This window comes from Triticum aestivum, chromosome 6B (assembly GCF_018294505.1).
Source record: "Triticum aestivum cultivar Chinese Spring chromosome 6B, IWGSC CS RefSeq v2.1, whole genome shotgun sequence".
Lineage (NCBI taxonomy): Eukaryota > Viridiplantae > Streptophyta > Magnoliopsida > Poales > Poaceae > Triticum > Triticum aestivum.
The window spans coordinates 587,133,771-587,160,225 of NC_057810.1; the positions used below are offsets into that span (position 1 = coordinate 587,133,771).

Below are 26,455 nucleotides of genomic sequence, written 5' to 3' on the forward strand. Positions count from 1 at the left end.
TAGGGTTGTCGATGCCTCCAATATATAGGCGGTCGTGGTAGGGAGACATGGGGCTAGAACCGCGCCAGAGTTGGCACCAACCCATGATACGACGTCTCAAATCCGTAGCACGTCAATTAATGACTTGTAATTAGTTGACAATCAATTAACTGTTACTGACCGAAAAAATTAAGCGTGCACATGGCATTGGTCATGAGCGTGTCTCAGCTTGCTCGTGAAACATGACGCGCGCGGGCGGGGCATGACGTGGCGTGGCGGGTGGAGGAGGAGGAGCGCGCATGAACTACTCGTCTTCTCATGCTCCAATACCATATGGAAAAGAATCCCTTGTAAGGAGGTTCAAAACTTCGTCCAATCCCGCGGTCGTATTAGACTTGCTGCCACCCACATGGACCTTTAGAGGTTTTTTAACACCGACCACAAAGAAAAAGACCACCCACACATACTGATTTCGTATTATGAATGTTGGTATTTTTTAATATAAAGTTTGTCAGACTTTACAATGTTTAACTTTGACCAAATTTTATATGCAGACTAAAAAGAAACAATTTCCACAAGTCTTTTGTCTCTCGCCTCAACTTCCCATCAAAACCACCCGCTTGTTTCTCCTCCCGCCAAGGACCTCATAAGTCGCCCCTACCCTCATTTCTCATCATTGCAGCGGTCTTGTCTCATGAAATACGAGTCAAAATTGTTTAAACGTAAATCATCTGGTTACCATGCACTTTTTCCGGTCTATTCAAATTTGGTTTGAAATGTGTCCGGACATTTCATTGGTAAGCTTTGATGGCTGGCGATGTCCCGCGGATGGATGCTATGTCCATTTTTACACAACCAGAACGGCTAGGCACCGGTGCATGAGCACAAATGTTCCCATTAATTCCACAAACAATCTATATATTACTCTCTAGTCTACTTTGATGGATTGCCATCTCAAATATCTGTTCAACAAATCTGAGCGGATTCGGGGTGACCGTTTTCATACTTTGACCATCCGAGCCATCGCCACCACCTTCCCCTACCCCTCCTCGTCTTGTTGCCGCCGGAGGGTCCCACCGGTGAAGCTCGGTCCAGCCCATGGAAGGCGGCGAAATCATAGGACGACAAACTCGCAGGCGACCGCACGGGGTAGTTGGAAGTAGGAAAGTTCTTACGGGGAACTATGGTTTTTGGGAGGATTTGGGATAAGACATTTTTTTTAGAAAACGGATAAGACATTTGTAGGAGAGGCACAGGTTTTGGCCCAATCAGGACACGGACAAGTGGGCTTAAGTTAACAAAAAATAGGAGTAGTTTTGTAGGAGATTCTTATATCACCGAGTTAGAGTTGCTCTCGACCCCAAACAAGGTACATTGAAGGAGCAATGCTATGTCTCGCTTATAAAGACCTAGAGTGTGCTTGCATCACGTGCCTCCCTAAATGGGTCGGCCCATAGGTCGCAGACCAAATATATATATTACAAAAGTTATAAAACATTCAAAAAAAATGTTAACCAAGCATTTGAAAAATGTTAAGTGTGTATAGAAAAAATATTTATCATGTATATGAAAAATGTACGCAAAAAATACAATGTGTACAAGAAAACTTTATCGTGTATTTAACAAATGTTAATCAAGCATTTGAAAAATATGAAATGTGTATAGAAAAATGGTTTGTCATGTATACAAAAATATATACAAAAAATACAATGTGTACGTAAAAATGCTGATCATGTATTTAAGAAATGCTCCTGGTGTATACAAAACATGTACAATGACATTAAATAAAAGTAGACATCAAAAACATATAATTTATCTACATGTGCAATGCTCCATGTGCTAGTCCTTGTAATTTATCTACTCACAATGTTGATACATCTTGTGATGAATTGCTTTCCTTGCCTTGTTGCTCTAACGATGAAGCTTATACTTCCTCTAGTACTAGTGTTGATACTAACCATGTAGAGGAAATCAAAGAGCTCAAGGCCGAAGTCACTTCTTTGAAGAAAGACTTGGAAAAGAGTCATGAAGGGAAGTCCACACTCAACAATATCTTGAGTATGCAAAAATTCCTCAATGACAAAGGTGGACTTGGATTCAACTCCAATAAGAAGAAGAAGTCCAAGATGAATAAGAAGAAGGGCCAAAAACAAGTCAAGAATTCGGCCAAGATTATTTGCTTCAAGTGCAAAATTGAAGGGCATCATGTTAGATCTTGCCCATTGAAGAAGAAGGCCATTAGTGACAAGCAACAAGGGAAGCTGCCACAAGTTCATTCTCATACTCAACCTCAAGTTGAAGAAAGTCATCTTCCCAAGAATACTCAAGCTAATGCTTCTCAAGTTGAGAAATCAAGTGAGAAGAAAGTGAAGAGTAGACGATGCTACCTATGTCGTGAGAAAGGTCACGTCTCTTCTTCATGCACGAATGGTACCATATCCAACACTATTCTAATTGATGATATCTATTCTCTTGGGAAGGATAAGGTTGGCAATGTGTTTGCCAAGTTTGTTGGTACTCAAAGTGGTGTCGAGAAAAGAACCATTTAGGTTGCCAAGCCTATTGTGATTAACCTCTTAGGACCCAACTTAGTTGGGGACCAACTAGCTCAAACTTAATCAATAGGTGTTGTTGGAGGGCAATGGAGACTTGGCTACATCATGAATAATTAAGGGGACTTCATCATTCTTATTGTCTCAAGCCAAGTCTATTGGATTATCAAGTTTCTATCTTATATCCAATGTGCCTCCTTGCGGTAACTTGTACTTAAATTGTTTACATTGAATTGCCTCTTTGCATGTTTTGATTTTGTTCCTTGCATGTGTTTGTATATGTTGTGTGTCCAAATTGCTTATCTTGAGTAATCAAGTATGTGTATGTTGGTTTGCACATCATGTACATGTGTGTCGTACGTTGAGCCCTTGTGCATCTTTTTTGTATCTTGGTTGGCTCTTGTGAGAGATTAATGGAATATCCCATTGTGGGGGAGTGATGTGCCTTGCGCATGTCACAATCCTCCTATAAATGTGTGTACATGAGGAATACCATCTAGTATTGATATTACAAGATTATCTAGTCGCTATGTGGTATGTCTTCTCATGAGAAATTCAAATTCTAAATAGTCCATTAATTATCTCTTGTTGAATTATTTTTTTCCTCTTGTTTATCTTTAATTGGTATAACATTATGGGGGAGTAATATGTTATGTGTATATTACTAGCCTAAAAAATGTGTACATTTGATATATTGTCACCTAGAGTTGATATTGTAAATTATCTTGTTCCTAGGTGGCATATTAGCTCTACAAGTTGCAATTTGCTGTTGTGTTTGGTGCAAAGATGATGATGGATATCTTTGCTATCTACCACCGGGAATTATTTCCAAATACTTATTGTCTTTAACAATTGGTACTCACTTATGTGTGGTAGAAATTATTCATCATCTTTACATCGGCTTTTGCTTTTATTTGCCTTATCTCTTGCCAAGGATTGTGTCAACTCCCGTTGTCTTCCATACCACTTGTGGATCTTGTTAATTTCCTGATCTTGTCTAGTGTTTTATAGATACAGTGAAAGTGGTGTTTTGTAGAAAGACATTTCATCGGTAAGCTTTGATGGCCAGCCATGTCCCGCGGATGGGTACTAAGCTGTTCGGAATCCACAAACCATCACGAGCGACGGTCAGATTTTTTTTGAATATGTCCATTTTTACACAACCAGAACGGCTAGGCACCGGTGTGCGAGCACAAATGTTCCCATTAATTCCGCAAACAACCTATATATTACTCTTTAGTCTACTTTGATGGATTGCCATCTCAAATATCTGTTCAACAAATATGAGCGGATTCGGGGTGACCGTTTTCATACTTTGACCATCCGAGCCATCACCACCACCTTCCCCTACCCCTCCTCGTCTTGTTGCCGCTGGAGGGTCCCACCGGTGAAGCTCGGTCCAGCCCATGGAAGGCGGCGAAATCATAGGACGACAAACTTGCAGGTGACCGCACGGGGTAGTTGGAAGGAGGAAAGTTCTTACGGGGAACTATGGTTTTTGGGAGGATTTGGGATAAGACATTTTTTTTAGAAAACGGATAAGACATTTGTAGGAGAGGCACAGGTTTTGGCCCAATTAGGACACGGACAAGTGGGCTTAAGTTAACAAAAAACAGGAGTAGTTTGTAGGAGATTCTTTTATCACCGAGTTAGAGTTGCTCTCGACCCCAAACAAGGTACATTGAAGGAGCAATGCTATGTCTCGCTTATAAAGACCTAGAGTGTGCTCGCATCACGTGCCTCCCTAAATGGGTCAGCCCATAGGTCGCAGACCAAATATATATATTACAAAAATTATAAAACATTCAAAAAAAATGTTAACCAAGCATTTGAAAAATGTTAAATGTGTATAGAAAAATATATTTCTCATGTATATGAAAAATGTACGCAAAAAAATACAATGTGTACAAGAAAAATTTATCGTGTATTTAACAAATGTTAATCAAGCATTTGAAAAATATGAAATGTGTATAGAAAAATGGTTTGTCATGTATACAAAAATATATTGAAAAAATACAATGTGTACGTAAAAATCTTGATCATGTATTTAAGAAATGCTCCTGGTGTATACAAAACATGTACAATGACATTAAATAAAAGTAGACATCAAAAACATATATTTTTAAAAAAGCATAATTCTGTTTAAAAAAAATGTTAAACATGTATATAAAAATGTTCGTGATGTGTACAAAAAAATTATATTGAATGTGATTTTTTTAAGTGTCGCCATTAAAAATGTTTATTGTGTATTATGAAATGTTGACCATGTATTAAAAAAGAGTTCATGTGTATCTAAAAAATATTAAACATGTATTAGATATATACCAAAAAGTACAATGTTTATGGTGAAAAGTAGACATCGAAAAATATTATTTCTACAAAAATGTTAATCATGTACTTCAAAATGTTAAATGTGTATATAAAACATGTGTCCAATGTATACGAAAAATGTTGAATGTGCATAGAAGAAAGTTGAAGTGTGTTGAACAAAAAGAAACCAATGAAAATCAATAAAGAAACAAGATATATGAAGAAACCCCATAAAAGAAAAAAAGAAAAATAAAGAAGAACATGAAAACTGAAGAAAATTAGTACAAAAATTGAAAATTGTGAAAAAATGAGAATGAAAAAACCCCCGAAGGAAACCATTGAAAATGAAGAAAGTGGAAAAAAAAGCAAAAGCAAACCATTAAAACTCGAGAAAGAAACAAAGAAAAAGAAAGAAAAAACTAGAAACAAACAACAGGTGAAAAAATGAAGAAAAAACATAAAAATAAAGAAAACAGGTAAAGAGACAAAAAAATCAAAAGAAAAAAACAAAAGAAGCAAGACCGAGCGAATTGATCGAAAATAGCGAATAAAAGACGAAAATGGGCCGACCATGTAGCTACACGTGGAGGAAACCTTTCTAGCGAGGGTTACCGTGTTGTAGCCGGCCCAGTAGGCACACATCGATACTCGACGGTCAATTCCCACAGTTCAGATAGCTATCGTTTCCCCTACAGCGAGTCATCTAGGGTTTGATAGTCCTCCGGCGATCTACACCGAGAGTTTTATCCCTTGGGTGGTTGTCGTTGTTTTCTTCATCAATCAAGAGCTCCTCCCTCCTCTTCATTACTGGACGACGGAGTTGAGTGCTAGGGTTTTTCTTCTGGTCTCTGGGCTTTGCCGTGGCGAGTCCGAGATCAGATCGCCATGGCAGATCTGGAAGAAAAAACAGGCAAATGAATTGGAGTTGATGGTGCTAGCGATCTGCTGGATAGGCTCACTGTGCTGGAAGAGAATTAGATGATCCAGTCTGGGAAGATGAGGTTGAATCTATAGAAACAAGGCCGAAGTGGTTGGCGCTGGGATGCCTCCTTACAACAAGATCTTTCAGCCAAAGCGCATTGATTGGTGATATGTGGGCCGCATGGAATCTAGCGCAAGAGGTGGTCTGGAGAAGGATCAATCCCAATCTCTTTTCCATCCAGTTCAACTGTCTTGGAGATTGGAACAAGGCAATGCACAAGGGTCCCTGAGATTTCAAAGGCTTTGCCCTAATCCTAACAATCCAGAAAAAGTAAAGCTAGAGAGACTGGATACTTGGGCTCAGATCCATAAACTGCCTGATGGGGTTCTGAAGAACAAATGTTTTCTGGAGAATTTAGCAAGGCGAATTGGGGAGGTCCAAGAGTTGCAGGTCACGCTTCCTAATGGTTTTGTGGAGGAATTTATCAGGGCCCGGGTGAAACTTGATGTTGGAAAAAAGCTCACAAGGGTGATTAGGTTCACAAAGGCAGGAGAAACAGAAAATTACTGTGTGAAGTACGAGAAGCTGCCTACCTTTTGTTATGAGTGTGGCATGATGGGCCACTGGTATGAGGAATGCGGTATAGGGGAGCATGATACCACCAATTTTGAATGGGGCCCATTTCTGCTGGCACCTAGGAGCATTGGTGGCAATAGGAACCGTACTTCGGGTGTAGGGAGAGGTAATCAGAGTTGGGAAGTCCGAATGAAGCAGGAGGTCGAGGTCGTGGAAGTAGATGTTGCCAGTTTGGCGAAAGAGGACAGAGGAACCCAATGGCGCAGCGTGTCCAGACCGATACTGAGGAAAGTGACATGGAACAAATCCCGAAGAATGCAGGGAGTGGTGCTACCATGGCATATGGAAACACATAGCACTGACGTTTTAACGCCAAAAGGGTTTTGTTGACAAAGGTGATGCGGGAGACAACTTGGGCCTGAGTTCCTCAAGTAATGACCAAATGCTAGCATTGGGAGGGAAGATTACCCCTGCCTCGAATAAACGACAGTCTACTGAAAATGCAACGCCCTTGGGTAGCTCGGAGGCAAGTGGGAGCAATGGATCAATATATTTGGCGTTGGTAGTAAGGGAGGAAGTACCCCCCCCCCCCCCCCCCCCCCCCCCCTTACCACCGGTCTATGTTTCTCCTAGAAAGGAGAACAAAGAATCCAGAAAGATCACAGGTCAGAATAAGTGAGATTCAGAACAACAGTGAACACAATGAGAATGAGAAGATGAACAGAAACGCGGCCTCCCTGGCGGAGGACCGTCGGCATCAACGAGTCTCATGATTTGGAATTGTCGCAGGGCGGGAAAACCTGCGACAATTTATGAGCTTCACGATCTCGTGAAGTATTTTACCCTGGCTGTACTGTGCATTGTAGAAACACAAAATGATAGAGTACGAGTCGAGGACATAAAAGCTACTTTAGGCTATGACAATAGTTTTGTTGTAAGCTCCTCAGGGAGAAGTGACGGTTTAGGAATCTATTGGAATAAAGAAATAAAGTTGACCATCGTTGGTTATTCAAAGTATCACATTGATGCAACGGTTGATGAGTTGGGGCCTAGCAAATGGAGATTTACATGTGTGTATGGTGAGGCGCAGGTCCCAGAAAGACAAAATACATGGGACACAATCAGAGGTTTAGCTGCAACGTCTAACCTTCCATGGGTGCTGTTACGAGACTTCAACGAGGTGCTACACGTGGATGGACATGATGGGGTTGGACAAAGGAGCCGGAATAAATTGATGCTTTCCGTTCGATCGTTGATGATTGTGGCCTTCTTGATTTGGGACACTCTGGTATACCTTGTGCTTTTGAGAAAAAGGTGACAGGAGGAACCTATACGATGGTGAGGCTAGATAGGGCGTTGGTCGATGCTGCATGGTATGCATGTTTCCTGGTAGCACGGTTGGTCCACTTGGCAGTAGTAGCCTCTTTGGATCATATACCTGTCATGCTAGACCTGCAGGGTGATAGTGACATCAGACAGAGACAACAATAGTTTTGCTACGAGACCATGTGGGAGACACATCAGGATTTCCAAGCAAAAGTGAGCGGGGACTAGGGCAACCGACCTGCATGTTTTTCTGTGGCAGATATTAAAGAAAAACTATCATCTCTATCTGGATCCCTGGCTGCTTGGGACAGATAAATGTTTGGCAGTGTTAGACGTGAGATCAAATCTTTGAAGAGAGAACTAGAGTTGTTACGAAATTTACCAGCAAGAGTGGGGCTGACCCATAGCGAATTAAAAATAAAAGAAAGATTAATTGAGCTTTTCCATAGGGAGAAATTGATGTGGAAGCAGTGTGCCAGGGTCGAATGGTTGAGGGCGGGAGACAAAAATACACATTTTTTCACCTACGGGCTAGTATGAGGCGTCGGAAAAATCTGATTAAACTTCTGGTACAGGATGATGGCAACACCACAGAAGATATAGCAGTGATGAAAGACATGGTGAACGAGTTTTACAATAATCTGTACACTTCTAAGGGTGTACATGACATGGAGGAAGTTCTAAATATCGTTCCAAGAAAGGTCACCGCCCAGATGAACAAACAGTTATGTGCGCCATACACAGTTGATGAGGTGAAAGTTGCACTGTTTCAAATGGCTCCAACAAAAGCACCGGGGCCAGATGGCTTTCCAGCTCAGTTTTTTTAGAGTCACTGGGAGATCTGCGGAGAGGAGGTAGCGAGGATTGTGGTTAGGATTGTGACGGGTGTTAAGGGTGCGGAGGAAATTAACAGTATGGTACTTGTCCTAATCCCAAAGGTAAAAAGTCCCACTCTGCTTACCCAGTTTCGTCCTATATCATTATGCAATGTTATGTATAAGATTGCTTCGAAGGTGGTGGCAAATCGTTTGAAGGTAATTCTACCATAGATTATTTCTGAAGAGCAGACTACTTTTGTCCTTGGACGTCTGATTACAGATAACATCATTCCTGCATATGAGTGTTTACATTTTATGAGGAGGAACAAAGCTCAGATTCACAGGTCATTTGCATTGAAGCTTGATATGATGAAAGCTTATGACCGAGTTAAGTGAGACTATCTGAGTGCCATTATGATCAAACTGGGCTTTAGTGAAAATTGGGTTAATATTGTGATGGGTATGGTAAGCTCAGTTTCATTCCCAGTTTTGTTTAATGGCCAGAGATTGGAAGGTTTTAAGCCTACTTCTGGAATTTCTCAAGGGGATCATATTTCACCCTATCTGTTTTTGCTAGCAGCAGAGGACCTTTCGTGCCTGTTAAAATCCAGAGTTCAATCATCAAACCTTGCAGGAATTAAAGTGGCCCCAATGGCTCTGCCGATGAACCACTTGATGTTTGCAGATGACAGCCTCCTGTTTTTTAAAGCGAATGCGGAAGGGGCGAACAAAGTATCTCTTTTGTTGGAATCCTATGCTAGAGCATCAGGACAACGAATTAATAGAGAGAAGTCAGCATTTTTTCAGTAAAGGCTTCCCGGAGATGGTTAGAGGACAAGTGAAGACTATCCTCCAAGTCCCTAATGAGAAGCTTAGTGAGAAATACTTGGGTATGCCTACCGATGTGGGAATGTCTAAGAATGGTGCTTTTAAATATTTGGTCGACCGATTGTGGAGTAATATTCGCGGGTGGATGGAGAAAACATTGTCACTAGCGGGAAAAGATGTCCTAATCAAATCAGTTGCGCAAGCCATCCCAGTCTTCTCAGTGTCTTGTTTTAAGTTGCCTCGGGGGCTATGTGAGAAGCTATCTTCGGCAATTAGGGCTTTGTTTTGGGGAAGTAAGCAAGGAAAAAGGAAGCCACATTGGTTGTTTTGGCATAAGATGTGCATGCCATGTTATATGGGAGGCCTTGGTTTCAGGGATTTTGAATTATTCAACTTAGCTTTGCTAGCACAACAGTCAGGGAGAATACTTATTTCCCAGGAGTCTTTGAGTGCCCGTATTCTAAAAGGGGTATATTTTCCTTCTTGTTCTATTGTTGAAGCCAGCTTGGGGAACCACCCCTCACAGGTGTGGCGCTCAATATTAGAAGGGAGAGACATAATGAAGCAAGGCCTATAAGAAGAATTGAATGGGACAACTACTGAAATCTGGAATACTATGCGCCCTTTGTTGTCGAGGGTGTCGGATCCACCACCTTTAGTTGTTGAACTCAATGATACAGGAAATGCTAGGTGGAATACGCAGTTAATCTAGTAGGTCTTTCTATCTTTTCATGCATCTGTGATCTTGCAGATACCTATTTGCTTGAGAAACGTTGATGATTATTGGTCTTGGATGTTTGAGAAGTCGGGGAACTTCAGTGTGAGGCCAGCTTATAAAATGATTGTGCAAACTAAATGTCGCCGCGAGGACTGGCTGGAGGACTAGGCAGGGAGCTCAAATAGAAAGGTAGAGGAGAAAGTATGGGTAAAATTATGAAAGGTCTATGTACCTGCGAAGCTTCATGTCTTCTTATGGAGGTTGGCTCACAAATCTATACCAACATAAGACGTGAGGATGAGAAGGAATATGGCAATGTCTTGCACTTGTGGCGTGTGTGGTATGCTAGACTCTTGGCGCCACGGTTTGTTGGAATGCTCGATGGCGCGCTGCGTTTGGTCCCGACCAGGATTTACTAGATGAGCTAATGAACAACTTTGATCCTGATGCCAAGAATTGGCTCTTTGTAATGATCGAAAGACTCCGACACGACAAATTTGTTAGAGCGACAGTAAAGATGTGGAAAATTTGGACGGCACGGAGGAAGTTATTTCATGAAGGCAAAAATCAAAGCCCGCTATCCACCCACTTGTTCATCTCTCGGTTTATTTCAGAATTGGGTGATTCCTAGAGCACATGTGGAAGTCAAAAACGAGCAGTGCAAATCCAACATCCAACCAGACAAGAGAAGAAATGGATTGCTCCGCCGGAGGGAACGTTCAAAATAAATGTTGACGCGGTGGTATCACGTGGCTCGTGCACTGGTGCAGCGGTGTGCAGGAACCACTTGGGAGAATATCGAGGATCCTCGGCTTTTGTTATTGGGGGATTGATTGATCCGGCGACTCGGGAGGCGACTGCAGGTCGGGAAGCCCTGTCCCTTGCGGAAGACTTGGGTCTCCAACATCCAGTAATTGCATCCGATTGTCTGACGGTGATAAATCACATCAAAGACACAAGTGGTTCCCGACACTACGGTGGAATGGGGCAGGAAATTAGGACCTGAAAAACTATCTTTAATTCTTGCACTTATATTTATGAGTCTAGAGTATACAATGTCGAACCTCATAAGCTTGCTAGGAATGCTGTTCAGTTTTTTTTTTTTTTTTTGAGGAAAGGAATGTTGTTCAGTTAAATCAGGGTAGCCACCTGTGAATGGGGCAATCTCACAATCCTGCTGTAATCCCTATAAACCTCCCCATGAATGAATGAATAAAAGTACAACAGGTTTTTCTCAAAAAAAAAACCTCAAAAAAGCACTGGTTTTTTAAATACTTTTTTTACTCCAAAAAAATACTGTTTTTTTATTGAGAAAGGTATTCTATTCTGTTTCTGAATCCGTGTTCGTAATGAACTCGAGTCTGTATCTGACGCGGCTTCCAGAAACAGGATAGGTCAATCCCCAGTAGTACTACATAACGCGGAAGCCAAGAAAGGCAAGAACAGATCGATTGTAGCACGGCCACGGGACCGAGACGATGTCCTCTCCTTTCCAATCTCCACCACCTCGACTCGCCGACATGGCAGAGCAAGAAGGGGACGGGGAGGAGGAGAAGACGATCGTCGTCGGAGCTGGAGACACGGCGGCGGAGGAGATCGTCGCCGGGGCAGACGAGGAGGAAGAGATGCACGGCGGCTGGGACGGCGGTGGCGGAGGAGGCGACGGTATGTTCCGTCCCCCGCCGGGGTTCCGGTTCATTCCGACCGAGGACGAGATGATCAGGTACTACCTGCTCCCCAAGCTCCAGGGCAGGGCGTGCGTCCCCAACAACGCCATCATCGAGGACAGCGTCTACCAGTGCCACCCGGACGGGCTCACATGTACGTTCGTTCTACTTCTCCCGTCGGTTTCCGCTGCCTGACGATGGATCATCTCGCAGCTTCTTGATGGTTCTTGGCCATGGTTTCTTGCTTTCTTGCGTCCGTGGATTTGCAGGCAAATACATGGACCGGGGCCAGGCCGGCAGAAGCTTCTACTTCCTGTCGCCGAGGGACAGGGCCGGTCCTGAGATTTTAGGGGCCCGGGGCAAGACAACAAAAAGGGGCCCTAAAGCTAAAATTTTCTCTATTTCAATTGCAACTAAATACTCGATGCACTATATTTATGTTGCCTTGTCATGTAGACTATACAACAAACCAAGGTCATAAACATGCACAGAAAAAATGGTTGCTCATCTCAGTCGGCACTTATATGTTTCAGTTATGTTCGTACCTATTCTTCAATAGTAACTAAAGGCATTCCTCGGAATTTCTAGCAGAAGTACTTGTATGATCTGTTCTAGAAAAATCAATACTATCTCCTTTCTGATTGTCAATCAACCCATATGCAAGTTTGTTTTCTTCACTCATTATCAAATGGATACTTTCTAGATAACATCTTACTAATTAGCACACAAACATATGATACACGAAATTAGAAGTACTATTAATTAAATAAATATAAAATTTTGCTAAGAAAGGCTTGGAACAAGGTACCTGGATGGATGTAAAATTAGAAAATTGCAAGATATTGCTGCTGCTTATTAGTCACGAACAAAAATCCAAGCTCCACTTTTGTAATGCCAACCAACACAAGAAATTGAAGTGTGAGAAAGAAATATGTATGGGAATGATCTTCATGAAACGAATGAATGATCTACATAAAGTTCATAGAAAAAGAGGAATTTGCATTGAAGAGGAGGTTGATCGGAATCTAGAAAATTGCATTACCTTCTTCCATTAATCACGTGTAGCAACAGAAAATCACGATTAGAATACAAAGCCGGGGACGCAGCCGGAATCAGCCGGAAACGCTGATCCGTTGCCAATTGTGAAGCGGACTAGAAGGCGAGAAGATAGCGCCCGTGCGGCAAGTCTAGAAGATGGCGATCTATTACCTTTTTTTCTCTGGTTTCTTTGGAATCAGTCGATCTGTTGCATGGGCAACATCATGTACGTATATGGAAACCCCATCGGGGGCCCCTTCATACCGGGGGCCCGGGGCGGCCGCCCCTCCTGCCCCCCCCCCTCAGGGCCGGCCCTGTTGCCATGACTTTGCCATGCTTAATGCTTGTCACTAGGGCCCGAGTGTCATGATTTCAGATCTGAACCTATTATGTTTTCATGAATTTATGTGAGTTCTTGATCCTATCTTGCAAGTTGTAGTCACCTACTACGTGTTATGATCCGAAAAACCCCGGAGTGACAATAGTCGGGACACTTCCTGGTGATGACCATAGTTTGAGGAGTTCATGTATTCACTAAGTGCTAATGCTTTGGTCCGGCACTCTATTAAAAGGAGGCCTTAATATCCCTTAGTTTCCAATAGGACCCCGCTGCCACGGGAGGGTAGGACAAAAGATGCCATGCAAGTTCTTTTCCATAAGCACGTATGACTATATTCGAAATACATGCCTACATTAAATTGATGAATTGGAGCTAGTTTTGTGTCACTCTATGTTATAACTGTTGGATGATGAATTGCATCCGACAAAATTATCCATCATTGGTCCATTGCCTACGAGCTTTTCACATATTGATCCTTGCTTAGTTACTTCTCCATTGCCACTGTTACGATTACTACAAAACTGCTACTGTTACTTTTGCCACCGTTACCGTTACTTCCATACTACTTTGCTACCAAACATTTTGCTGCAGATATTAAGTCTTTTAGGTGTGGTTGAATTGACAACTCAACTGCTAATACTTGAGAACATTCTCTGGCTCCCCTTGTATCGAATCAATAAATATGGGCTGAATACTCTACCCTCAAAAACTGTTGCAATCCCCTATACTTGTGGGTTATCAAGACCTTTTTCCTGCTTTCCTACAAAACTCCACGCTTGGAGGCTTAACACGAGTCTTGAAGAAGGTTGCGTAGTAGACATCACTGGTCAATAACCAATAGCGGAACCTGGATGCTCATATTGGCTCCTACATATTCTACGAAGATCTTTATCGGTTGAACCGTTACGACAACATACATAATTCCCTTTGTCCATCAGTATGTTACTTTCCCGAGATTCGATCATCGATATCTCCATCGATATCTTCATACCAAGTTCAATCTTGTACCAGCAAGTCTCTTTACTCGTTTTGTAATGCATCATCTTGCAACTAACTCATTAGTCACTTTGCTTGCAAGGCTTCTTATGATGTGTATTACCGAGAGGGCCCAGAGATGCCTCTCCGATACTTGGAGTGACAAATCCTAATCACAATCTATGCCAACTCAACAAACACCTTAGGAGATACCTGTAGAGCATCTTTATGATCAGCCAGTTACGTTGTGACGTTTGATAGCACACAAGGTATTCCTCCGATATCTGAGAGTTACATAATCTCATAGTCGAAGGAATATGTATTTGACATTAGGAAAGCAATAGCAATAAACTGAACGATCAATATGCTAAGCTAACAGATGGGTCTTGTCGGTCAAATCATTCTCCTAATGATGTGATCCCATTATCAAATGACACTTATGTCTATGGTTAGGAAACCTTAACCATCTTTTGATCAACGAGCTAGTCTAGTAGAGGCTTACTAGGGACACGGTATTTGTTTATGTATCGACACATGTATTTAAGTTTCCGGTTAGTACAATTCTAGCATGAATAATAAACCTTTATCATGATTAAGGAAATATAATAATAACCATTTTATTGTTGCCTCTAGGGCATATCACCATCAAGAGGTCGCATCCACCTCATCTGTCGGCGCCCCGTCCTCGGCTTCGTCGTCCTGCAAGCCGGAGAACATCGCCCGGAGAAACTGGCAATGGAGGTAGCGAGATAGGGAAGTTGCGGCATCACATGGAGCGGATGTGGACATGCATGAACAACTTTCGCCTCCCCCCCTCCTGCAATGCCTGGAACCTCGTACCCCATCCATCCGGCACCCGACAAGGATTACACCGTCAGACCGGGTTAGGACAGAGGAGGATCCGACCGTCGTTTGGGGCATTCTGGAGAGCTTTTCTCCCGCGCAGATGCCAACAATGGATGTGTGTGACTCACCACAGCTCGTTCGGGTGTGAATAAGCACGAGCAACAGCGGCGCCCGGGCTACCCACGACATGTTCGATGGAATGACACAAGAAGAGTCGGTATCTCCTTGTTCCTCCTGCCCGTTCAACTTTGCATAGGCCATGTTCAATGTTTTGCATAGAGCGCTACTTCATTTCGTACATGATGAATGCTTGCAAACCATGATCATTTGGGAGGTGATCTTGTCGGGCATGATCAATGATAATCAAGGTTTGACCCAAAAGGACTACCAATTGGGGACCCAACTTGCCCTTCATTTGAACCTAGGACAACATCAAATTGCAATCCGAGCAAGAAGAAGAAGGTAAAGATGGCAAAGGCAATAGGTCCGACATTCTCAACTTTTGAGGATATCTTATTGGACAAAACTTGGTTGGCCACAACAATGGATCCATTATGTGGCACCGAGCAAAAGGGGAACAAGTATTGGGAGAAGATTTGGAAGGAATATCATGAACAAAAGGAATATGTGGAGCCACATCCTATCGTCACCAATCGCAATGTGGCATCTCCCCAATATCGACGGGGGATCATTCAAGGGGAGGTGAACAAGTACGTCGGCTACTACTCACAAGTGATCGGCCACCCTCAAAGTGGGATGGGTGTGACAACTCACGTATGCTACTTCATATTTTCATCATTTGTGCATGCTTGTTTTTTTTGCATTCTTATGCTCATACGTATTTTGTTTACTAGACGGCAGTGACAACCACTATGTATCACGGATCGGAGAAGAAGTCACTGCTTTTAGCCATTGTTGGATCATATTGAATGGCTGACCAAAGTGGACACAACTTGTGGCTGATCTCAAGGCCGACAAGAAGAGGAATGATGGCTCGAGCTCCCACCAATCAATTGTGTTGGACGATGAAGAGGAAGTTGCGTGGAGAATGGAAGGGCCACCATACCAAAAGATAACCGACAAGTCATGGGAAACAAGTGAGAGAAGGCAAGGGCCTCCCGTGACGCCGCGGATACCAAAATGTGCTCCACATACATGGGCATTTTCTTGGTGAGGGAGAATAAGAAAGAGGAGAGGTACAAGATGATGGATGTGCAAACGGAGGATGGGTGGGGACCGAAAGAGGACGGAGAAGAAGTTGCAAAATGAGAGGGAGAAGATTGAGTTAGAGAAGCAAGAGGCGGCGATCAAATGGGACCTCGAGAAGGCCAAGACATTGGAGAGATTAAGCTTGAGAAGGCCAAGGCATTTGGAGAGATTAAGCTTGAAAAGAAGAGAGGTTACAAATCAAGGACCTCTTGGATGAGCATGCCAAGAAGTGGTTTGCGGAGAAGAAGAAGAAGAAAAGATCAACGAGCGTATGGAGTACGAGGTGGCGAGGGCGGCTATGGCAGCAGCGGAGCATGCGACAAGGATGCAGGCAGAGCAAGAGGCAAGGATGGAGGAGGAGCGGGTGGCATGGATGGCGTCTGGCAAGCAGGCAGCGACTGATTCTTCACTCTCGGACATTGATTTCATTTTGGCATGTACGGATTGTTGAACTATGATTTATTTTTGTTTTTTCGTATTTGTTTCGATCTGTTGAATTGAAATGATTTGTATCGTATGATCGATGTGCATGGATTTGAGATCGCATTTGAGATATGTGGGTGTGCGGCAACCTAAATAAAGGTCCATTCGGCGTTATTTGTGGACGCGACCGGGCGGTGACTGGATTTGCCAAGTTCGGCTGTAGATGCTCTAATGGTACTTACCCGGGTTTGGTCGGGTTTTTTTACATCATCTGGGTTTGGTCGTTCTAATGATGCCCCTCTCTTTTTCCTCAATGGAACAAAACAAATTCTTCTGAATTCAGATGCATACGCACTCATAGGAACCTGCCGCCGACTTTCCAGTTTCACTTTCCTTTGGCTCGTGCAGCAAAGATTAAGATTTCTTGCTTCGTCTGAGTGTTTTGTTTTAACGGAAAGGTTTTTTTGTGAAAACTTTCAATATATTCATCTCCAATCATGACAATACAACGAACACCAGAAATAATAAAAATTACATCCAGATCCATAGTCCACCTACCAATGACTAGAAACACTGAAGCGAGCCGAAGGCACGCCACCGTCATCGCCCCGCCCTCGCCGGAGCCGGGCAAAACTTGTTGTAGTAGACAGTCGAGAAGTCATCGTGCTAACGCCTCATAGGATCAGCGCAGCAGAACAACAACCGTCGTCGATGAAGAGTAACATAGATCGGAAGGATCCAACCTGAAGAAACACAAACATAGACGAGCTACAACCAGATCCGAGCAGATCTACCAATGACAGATCCGCCGGAGGCACACCTCCACATGCCCACCGACGATACTAGACACACCACCGGAACGGGGACTAGGCGGGGAGGACCTTATTCCATCTTCAGGGAGCTGCCGCCGTCTCGTCTTCCTGAGTAGGACACAAACCTCAATAAAACTTGAAGAAACATATAAAAACAGAGCCCTCCCGCTGGCAAAGGCCGGGATCCACCATGCCGCCATGGCTGTAATGCCACCGAAGACAAGGCGGACCGGCAGACCGGCGGTGGGAGACATAGAAACCCTATGCTTTTCTTGGGAAGGGGACAGAGGAACACGTGTTTTAACGAAAAGGTTCATGGCACAGATTCGCTCGGGAGGTTCAGCCCCCCTCCCCTCGTGACATGGGGGTAACCGCATCCGTCGCCGCCGGGAACCCGCCCCCCTCCGCCCACCCCCGTGGTGCCGCCGCCGGAAGGCCGGCCGGCGAAGTCGCGCCGCGCCCCAGGATGGCGGCGGTGGGGCGGATCCGTTCCCCCGCAACCCCCACGCGCTTCCTCGCCCCGCCCCCGCCCTACGGCCCAAGATCCACCGCCACCGCGGGGACTCCCCCCGCCTGCATCCGCCGCGCCGCCGCCGGAGGGCCGGTCGGAAAGGCCGTGCCGTGCCCCAGGAAGGTGGCTGCAGGGCGGATCCGTCCCCCCCGCACCATCTACCCCCACCCCTTCCCCGGGCTCTGCGTCTTGGTGCTCCTGTGCGGGGCCCTCTTCCCAGTTGTTGCACGTCTCTGCTAGTCCGACGGCGGGCACAGTGTGCCGGCCATGGCTGCTCGGCGCCGCCCCCTGCAGCCCTCCTCTCATCCCTCCGTGTGCAGCCCAGTTCTGCTCGTGCTGCTGGTCTTGGGTTGGACACAGGTACTACGGCCGGTCGTGGAGGTGCTCGCGGCCTACCTTCCTGCAGGCAGCCCCCTTCATCATCGGCGGCCCTTCCTCTCCCCTGAGCCACGACGACGGCTCACGCGATGGCAACGAGACTACAGTGTTAGTGGCAATCCTGAAGCCCCTCAAGGAGGGTACTTGCTGGAGCTGCTCCTGTCCAGGAGACCTTGGACCCGCGTTTCTCCGGTGTTCATGGCTGTCAGCGTTCTTCGGCGGGTGGCTCTGGCCTCGATGACCTAGCGGTTGCGTTCCTTCCAGCTCGCGTGGCTCCCCAATGTCCCGACGGCTATGGCCACGGTAGCTAGGATCTGCGTTCCTCCAGTCCTAGCTTGTCGGCATTGCTGTTCACCGTCGCCCGACCCCCCTCGTGGTCTGCTTCACCTCCTGCCCTACTTTGTACGCCTCAATGCATCCCCTTTGCTAGATCCGTGCTCGTGGGTTCAGAGGCGGTGCCATCCTCTGACTGCAGATGTAGCCCTGCCAACCCCCTTCCGACATGGTGGCTCCAACCGACATTGGCCTCCTCATCTTCGTTTTGAGACACGGTGGCTATGGGATTGCTTAGCCTCAGGCCAGGGAGAAATCCCTACTCGGCTTGCTGACGCTGGCAGCGGCAGCATCTGCGGATGTCGTTTCCTTCTTGAAGGTGTTGTCAAGGCCCTCGGCTGCGCCCCTCTTTGAGCTCAGGGGAAACCCTAGGTCTGGTTGCTCCGGACCGGATGGCGACGGCATCTCGGCGTTGTCCTCCTTCTTGAAGGCGCTATCTTGCTCGCTCGCGGTGTCCCCTGTTTCGGTTTTGAAGATGTTGGTGCTCTTGTTAGTTCGGCATTGCCGCGCTTGGGTCGGGTTTTGTAGGTTTAGCTGTGATGTATCCTCTATTCGGGCCGAGCATCCCTTGTCCCCCTGCTCCGGGCATCATGTTCACGCATGTCTGTGTTCATGTCATGTGTTTTACCCTTATTTGTACTCATTATATTTCTTTTATCAATGAAATGATACGCAAGCCCTGCGTATTCGTGAAAAAAATAAAAAAAATGGCATGGATTCGCTGGGCCAGATGTAGATTTCTTGTAGCAAATCCCCGACGAGAATTACGGTCATTGGTCGGCATTTCCTATTACGTGTGGGTCTTCCCCGATATGCGGTGCACCTTTCTGAGGACAGAAGTGGATTAGCCACTGATCTAGAAAGAGAAAAATAGTAGCTGGTTAAGCAAACTGCTGAGAAAAATCGGCAACCGGTAGGACGCGGAGATCTGTAGGCAATGGGTGGGAAACCACCCCATTGCGTGGCGCATAAAACAAGTGTCGTCAAACTAACTCTCGCCATCACTCCCTTTCAGCAAGAGAGTCCACAAAGAAGTACTCGCAGCGATCGTACGTATCTTCATTGCATATACACTTTGAGCAATACATCTTTGAATATTATGCATCGATCTTTTTCCTTTTCTTTTTGTGATGGTAATTCTTGACCCGTCATTTTCTATCGTGTAGAATCGACGCGGCAGTCAGACCATAGTTGTGGCTCCGGAAGAGCCTCATGCAGAAAGTCTACTCTTACACCTGGAAATGTACAAGAAGTTGAAACACTAGTAGGAGTGCCGTGCACCGGCCAAGTAATCACAGCCCCGCAAAAATTTCAACATACGCAACTCAAATTTCACAACGTGTTTACACCTCTGTACCCCATCTGTACGTACTATCAGTACACTACGCTAGTTTCACGTCTCGAGACCCCATCGACGACCCGGGATACCGGGACGGGCGTACACACATTTGTTCCAGCTAGTTGTTCCACCGCCCACGCGATCCAAACGGAGTCCCGATCGACGAGGTCTATCTCCCGGCGGTGCCGCCGCCGCGGGCGACCACGGCGCTGCCGTAGTCCTCGACCGGCACGGAATTGCGCTTGATGAACTCGAGGCACTCGGCGATGGCCTGCGCGTAGAAGGAGTTGGTCCGCATGAACGACGCCGCCCTCCTCGGCGCCTGCTGCTGCTGCTGCTTGTGCTTGCTGGCCGCCGCCTCGCCGCCCGGGGGGCACCACCGCTGCGACCCGTTGCCGCCCACGAGCGTCCTCGCGCTGCCGTTCCGCGGGCAGGAGCCGCCGCCTCTCCTGGAGAGCCTCCTGGCGAGGTGGCGCGCGTGGCGGCCGACGAGGCCCAGGAACGTGAGCAGCTTGGCCCGCAGCCGCCGCACCGAGAACCGGTTCCTCGCGCCGAGCCGGAACCCCCTCGCCGGCCGCCACCTCCGGCCGAAGCCGAAGCCGATGCCGAGCCTCGCGTAGCTCTCCTCCGGCGCCGGCGACAGGCTCATCCTGTGCGTCGTGATGTGCCTGTCCTGTTCACCAGTACGTGGCGTGCGTGCGCGCGCTCTGGTGCGTGTGCGTCCTCCTGGCTGGCCTGCGCGTGATGATCTGATTCTGGTGCTGGTGCTGGTGCTGGTGGTGGTCAAGTGGCGCGGCAGGGTGGGTATATATGTCCGGTCGGGGCGAGGGAACAAGGCAGGAAGGTAGGTTTGAATCGGGACTTTTTTGGCGAGAGCGACGCGGGATCCCGGCCGGGACATGACAAGATTACACAGCCTATTAGTTTACGGTGCTGATGCTGGGGAGAAGGCATTACGGACAAGCAAAATCCAGGCACTATGACGTGTCCGTGTAAAATGTGATGGGAACCTCTTAGCAGGGCCGGTCTTGAGATTTTAGGGGCCCAGGGCAAGACAACAAAAAGGGGCCCTAAAGCTAAAATTTTCTCTATTTCAATTGCAACTAAATACTCGATGCACTATATTTATGTTGCCTTGTCATGTAGACTATACAACAAACCAAGGTCATAAACATGCACAGAAAAAATGGTTGCTCTTCTCAGTCGGCACTTATATGTTTCAGTTATGTTCGTACCTATTCTTCAATAGTAACTAAAGGCATTCCTCGGAATTTCTAGCAGAAGTACTTGTATGATCTTTTCTAGAAAAATCAATACTATCTCCTTTCTGATTGTCAATCAACCCATATGCAAGTTTGTTTTCTTCACTCATTATCAAATGGATACTTTCTAGATAACATCTTACTAATTAGCACACAAACATATGATACACGAAATTAAAAGTACTATTAATTAAATAAATATAAAATTTTGCTAAGAAAGGCTTGGAACAAGGTACCTGGATGGATGTAAAATTAGAAAATTGCAAGATATTGCTGCTGCTTATTAGTCACGAACAAAAATCCAAGCTCCACTTTTGTAATGCCAACCAACACAAGAAATTGAAGTGTGAGAAAGAAATATGTATGGGAATGATCTTCATGAAACGAATGAATGATCTACATAAAGTTCATAGAAAAAGAGGAATTTGCATTGAAGAGGAGGTTGATCGGAATCTAGAAAATTGCATTACCTTCTTCCATTAATCACGTGTAGCAACAGAAAATCACGATTAGAATACACAGCCGGGGACGCAGCCGGAATCAGCCGGAAACGCTGATCCGTTGCCAATTGTGAAGCGGACTAGAAGGCGAGAAGATAGCGCCCGTGCGGCAAGTCTAGAAGATGGCGATCTATTACCTTTTTTTCTCTGGTTTCTTTGGAATCAGTCGATCTGTTGCATGGGCAACATCATGTACGTATATGGAAACCCCATCGGGGGCCCCTTCATACCGGGGGCCCGGGGCGGCCGCCCCTCCTGCCCCCCCTCAGGGCCGGCCCTGCCGAGGGAGCGCAAGTACAAGAACGGGGTGAGGCCGGCGCGGGACACCAAGGACCGCCTCGGGCGGTGGAAGGCGTCGACGGGCAAGACGGACGAGAGGGGCGGCGGCGACGTCCGCAAGGAGGAGAAAGTGGCCGACGACGGCACCACCAAGTACTGCAAGAGCGGCCTCGCCTACTTCTACTTCCAGGGCCGCGGGGAGAAGGAGAAGAAGTCCGGCTGGCTCATGCAGGAGCTCACCGTCCCGGAGTACGAGATCAAGCTCCCCGAGGAGGGCGGCCCTGGCGGACCGACGGTGAGTTTTCTTCTCTGAGATTCAAACCGCATTACCGTTTCGACTTGGTTTTTCTTTTTCTCTTTCTTTCTTTCTGGTTTTGCTAACGCTGCGTTTGGATGTCTGTATTGAAGGCCTCCGTATTGAATTGGTTTCGATACCAATTCACAAGGAAACTGTAATGGATATGAATACGAATTCGCTTGTTTGGATGCTCATTGAATTGGCTCATGGAATCTCAATGGGGTTTCAATACCAAATCATGTTTGGATGGCAAACTACGGAATCACATAGTGCTTTTTTCTATACATGCATCAAATCAAAATCTCAATAATCTTAGTTAAAAATGGCTCACACTTGGTCATACTTATACAGTACTAAAGCATGTTACCAGAACATATCTGAAACGAGCTGAGTCCAGGAATGATAATATTACTGGTTTCAAAAATTTACAACATCAATTCTAACTGTGAGCTGGTCTAATAGTGCGGCCTTCCAGTTCCAGATACTAAAGTTCAGATGCATACAGACCTAATCCCATTACCATCAAACTAGACAAACTCATGAAACAAAAGTTCAGCTCATGCGTACAAACATAAATAGCCGCAAGATCATACAGTTTATAGACGACAATAAGCTTATGTAGCGGCCGTTTAGTGCAGCTGTACTAAGCAGAAAATCACATAAGACTTGACTCTATAGCTTGTCGTCCTTGAGGTAAAGGACCATGCTGGTGCCCCTGCCGAGCTGCTCCCTGACGAAACTGAAGAAAAACACAGCTAGCTAACTGAAGATGTGCAGCAGAGGGAGGAAGGCCAAGTCCCAAGCGAGGAGGAGGGGTCCGGTGGCATGGAGGGATCCCGGAGCATAGGTAGAGGATGAGGAGCGGCGGTGGATGGCTAGGTCCTGGTCGTGGCAGCCATGGGTGGACAGGACATGGAGCGGCAGAGGAGACGGGGCGGCAGAATAGATGGGGCGCCATGGGAGGAAGGAGAACGAGCTGCGGAGGAAGGGATGCCGGTACCGGCGTAGGAGGAGGAGGAGGAGGGTCGGCGAGAGGCGCTGGGTGGCCCCGTCGGTGTGCCGCCATGGACGGGGCTCCTCAGCCCTTTGGTCTCGCACGGGGGAAAGAAGAAGACAGGTCTCGCGTGGGGAGGTCGTCCCAATCGTTTTCTTTTGCCGGAGTAGACCAATTCGACCCAAATCGGAGCGGAGGAGGTCCTATTGCGGGAGGCCTCGGCGCGTGAGAGCCAATTCGCTGCTGTATCTGGACCTATTACAATGTGACGTTTCGTGCGCATCCAAACGGCTGAATTGGCAACCAAATAATATCAAATCCAATTCGAGGCCTCGATACAAACATCCAAACGCAGCGTAAAAGTAATTCGTTTCAAGCTGATTTCTAGACAATAGACGTGATATCTTTCACAAGAATGTCAAACATGTTGCTAGGTTCGTCAACTATTAAACACGTCGCTAAGAGGATTAAATCATATCGAAGAATAAAAATCTAGCATGCATGCCTTGCTTAGGATTAAATCATATTTGGCGGTGAAGACCGGGATTAGTCCGTGGCGTGTATGTTCACCGAGGGTTTTTATGACTTTGTAGACACTAGACACAACCAAATTTCGAAAGGGCAAAAATTTCGGTAACCCTCAAAAAATTCAAAATTCTGAATTCTTTCGAAAAATTAGAAATATTTTTGGAGAAATCAATGAAACTTTTATTTTTATTTGAATAATTTTGCATTTAAACAACTAGATAAAAAATATGTACCACAATTTCTTCATTTAAACATGGTCTCCAATAGACAATTATTGACCATTGGTTTGTTGTAGATATATCTTAATACATTATGAAATTTATATCATGGTGAAACATCTTCATTGCAAATCTATTGATGCTAAGTTCGTCAACAATTAAACATCTCATCCACAAATCGCAGGAGACAAAGTAAATTCTACTAGTGACCAACACGATCTCATAATATCAAAGAATATAAATGTACCATGCATGCTTTGCTTAGGATTAAATCATATCTGGCGGTGACGACGGGGTTTAGTTTGCGGTGTGGATGTTCACCGAGGGATTTCATGAAGTTGTAGACACGACCAAGGTTTAGAACTTCAAAAGGGAAAAATTAAGGTGACCCTCAAAATAGTCAAATTTTCTGATTTCTTTTGAAAATTTAGAAATTATTTTCGGCCAAATCCATGAAATTTTTATTTTTATTTGAATTTGAAATAATTTGCAAAACAACTCAATAAAAAAATGTAGACTACCCGCAAAAAAAAATGTAGACACAACTTCTTGATTTAAACATGGTCCCCAATAGACAATCGTTGACCACTAGTTTGAGTAGTAAATTATAAAAAAAATGATGTCATTTAAATCTAATGATGCTATTTTACCTCGCAAATCTAAATATTTCGTACAAAATTGTTTTTGCGGCAATTTCACATACTAAATCTCAATATGTTTTGCTAGAATCAAAAATTTCCTTTTAAGTTTCCAATAATTAAGTCTTGATATGTTTTTACGGGAATTTGTGGTGGACAAATTGAAAATAGTTTTGCTAGAATTTTATTTTAGGTCCTCGATAGATTTACCAAAGTGCCGCACTTTTCTGAATCAAGACTCAATCTCAGTTCAGTTGAAATAGGCAGGCCAAATTAAGAAAGATTTTACCCTTCTTTAGAACACTTTTCTTCAAGCCTTGATGGATTTAGATACTCTCATTTGATGGACCCAACTAAAAATCATCTGATTTAGAGAAGTGATTACTTTGGCTTTGATTGGATTGGATGCATGCAGTTGGACAGGCACGTGATGTACAAGATTTACCCGGCGCCGGTCGGCCGAAAAAAAAGGAACAATGACGATGAGGCAGGCCCCAGCAACGCCGAGGCGGTGGAGTGCGACGACGAAGGGGAGACGGCGGAGCTTCCTCCAATGCTATCGGAGAAACAGGCGGGCAAGAGGCCCGTGTCGGAGGACCGGCAGCTGCGCAACCCCGCCGCCGCGAAGAAGCGGGCTCGCCGCTCAAACCGCCTGCAAATCGAGCCACCAGCGCCGCCGCCGCCGCCACAAGGCGACGGCATGCAAGCTCCGTTCGGGATGCTGGGATACTACGATGGATCAGGGCAGCCCATGGGGTATCAAGCTGGCGCACCGAAGCCGCTGCCGCTGGTGCCATACAACAACGGCCAGGTGCACGTACCGCGGCAGCAGGTGGCGTACAACGGTCAGGTGCCGATGATGACACCGCAGCCGGCGGCGTACAACGGGCAGATGCCGGCGGCGCAGCAGCAGGGGGCGTACAACGGTCAGGTGTCGATGATGACACGGCAGCCGGCGGCGTACAACGGACAGATGCCGGTACCGCAGCAGCAGCAGGTGGCGTTCAACTGCCAGGTGCGGCCGCCGCCATATGGTCAGTACCAGAAAATGATGGCGCGGCCTTCGTGCCCGGCCGGCCAAGCAGCGGGCCCGCCGCCGGTCGTCCCTCAGATGCAGAAGCTGCCAGAGACGGATGAGATGCTCGAGAAGCGGGTGCTTGAACAAAACCTGGAGGAATACCTCTGGATGCAGCAGCAGCAGCATATGGCGCTCATGATGCGCCAGCAGCAGCAATGGACGATGGCGTTGATGATGCAGCAGCAGCAGCAGCCGTACTTCGGCGGCTCCAACGCCGATTGCCATCACCACGCGGGGGGGAAGGCCCCTCAGTTCTCGCTCGACGACTTCTACGCCAGCCAAGCGGCGGAGCACTACAGGCGTAGCCGGGCGGTGCTCCCGGCGACGAGCGGCTCCCCAGGAGAGGCGGCGCTGGAGAAGGCAGAGGGTTCGCCGGACAGCACGGTGGTGTCTGCGGGGGGAGGTGGGGACAGCAGCAACAACGGCAACCATGATCGGGCGGAGTCTGCCGCTGTGAAGGCTTCGCCGGGTGGGAGCGCGTCCGCAGAGGGCGAGATCACCCCGAACACGGTTGGGCTCAGTGATCGGTGCTCAATTTTGTGATTCCAGCAAGAACGGGAGGAGGGGTTTGCGCAGGATTTTGGCATGGTGATCGGTGCTGAAATCTGGTATACGGAGATCGTGTGTTCGTTGGCGTGTTCTTGGTCGAAACTGTAGTGTTTTGTTGACGTCTTCTTTATGCCAGTCTTTCATTATTACTTGGTCTCTTTCTCGACTTCAAACATATGTTTGATTGTTGATCGATGGAATAGTTTGTGTG

The 26,455-nt window shown here is 46.1% G+C and overlaps 1 pseudogene; it reads left to right on the forward strand.

The window, feature by feature from the left end:
• The first annotated feature begins 11,465 nt into the window (after positions 1-11,465).
• On the forward strand, positions 11,466-26,238 carry LOC123134508 (NAC transcription factor NAM-B1-like; annotated as a pseudogene).
• Positions 26,239-26,455: the final 217 nt, after the last annotated feature.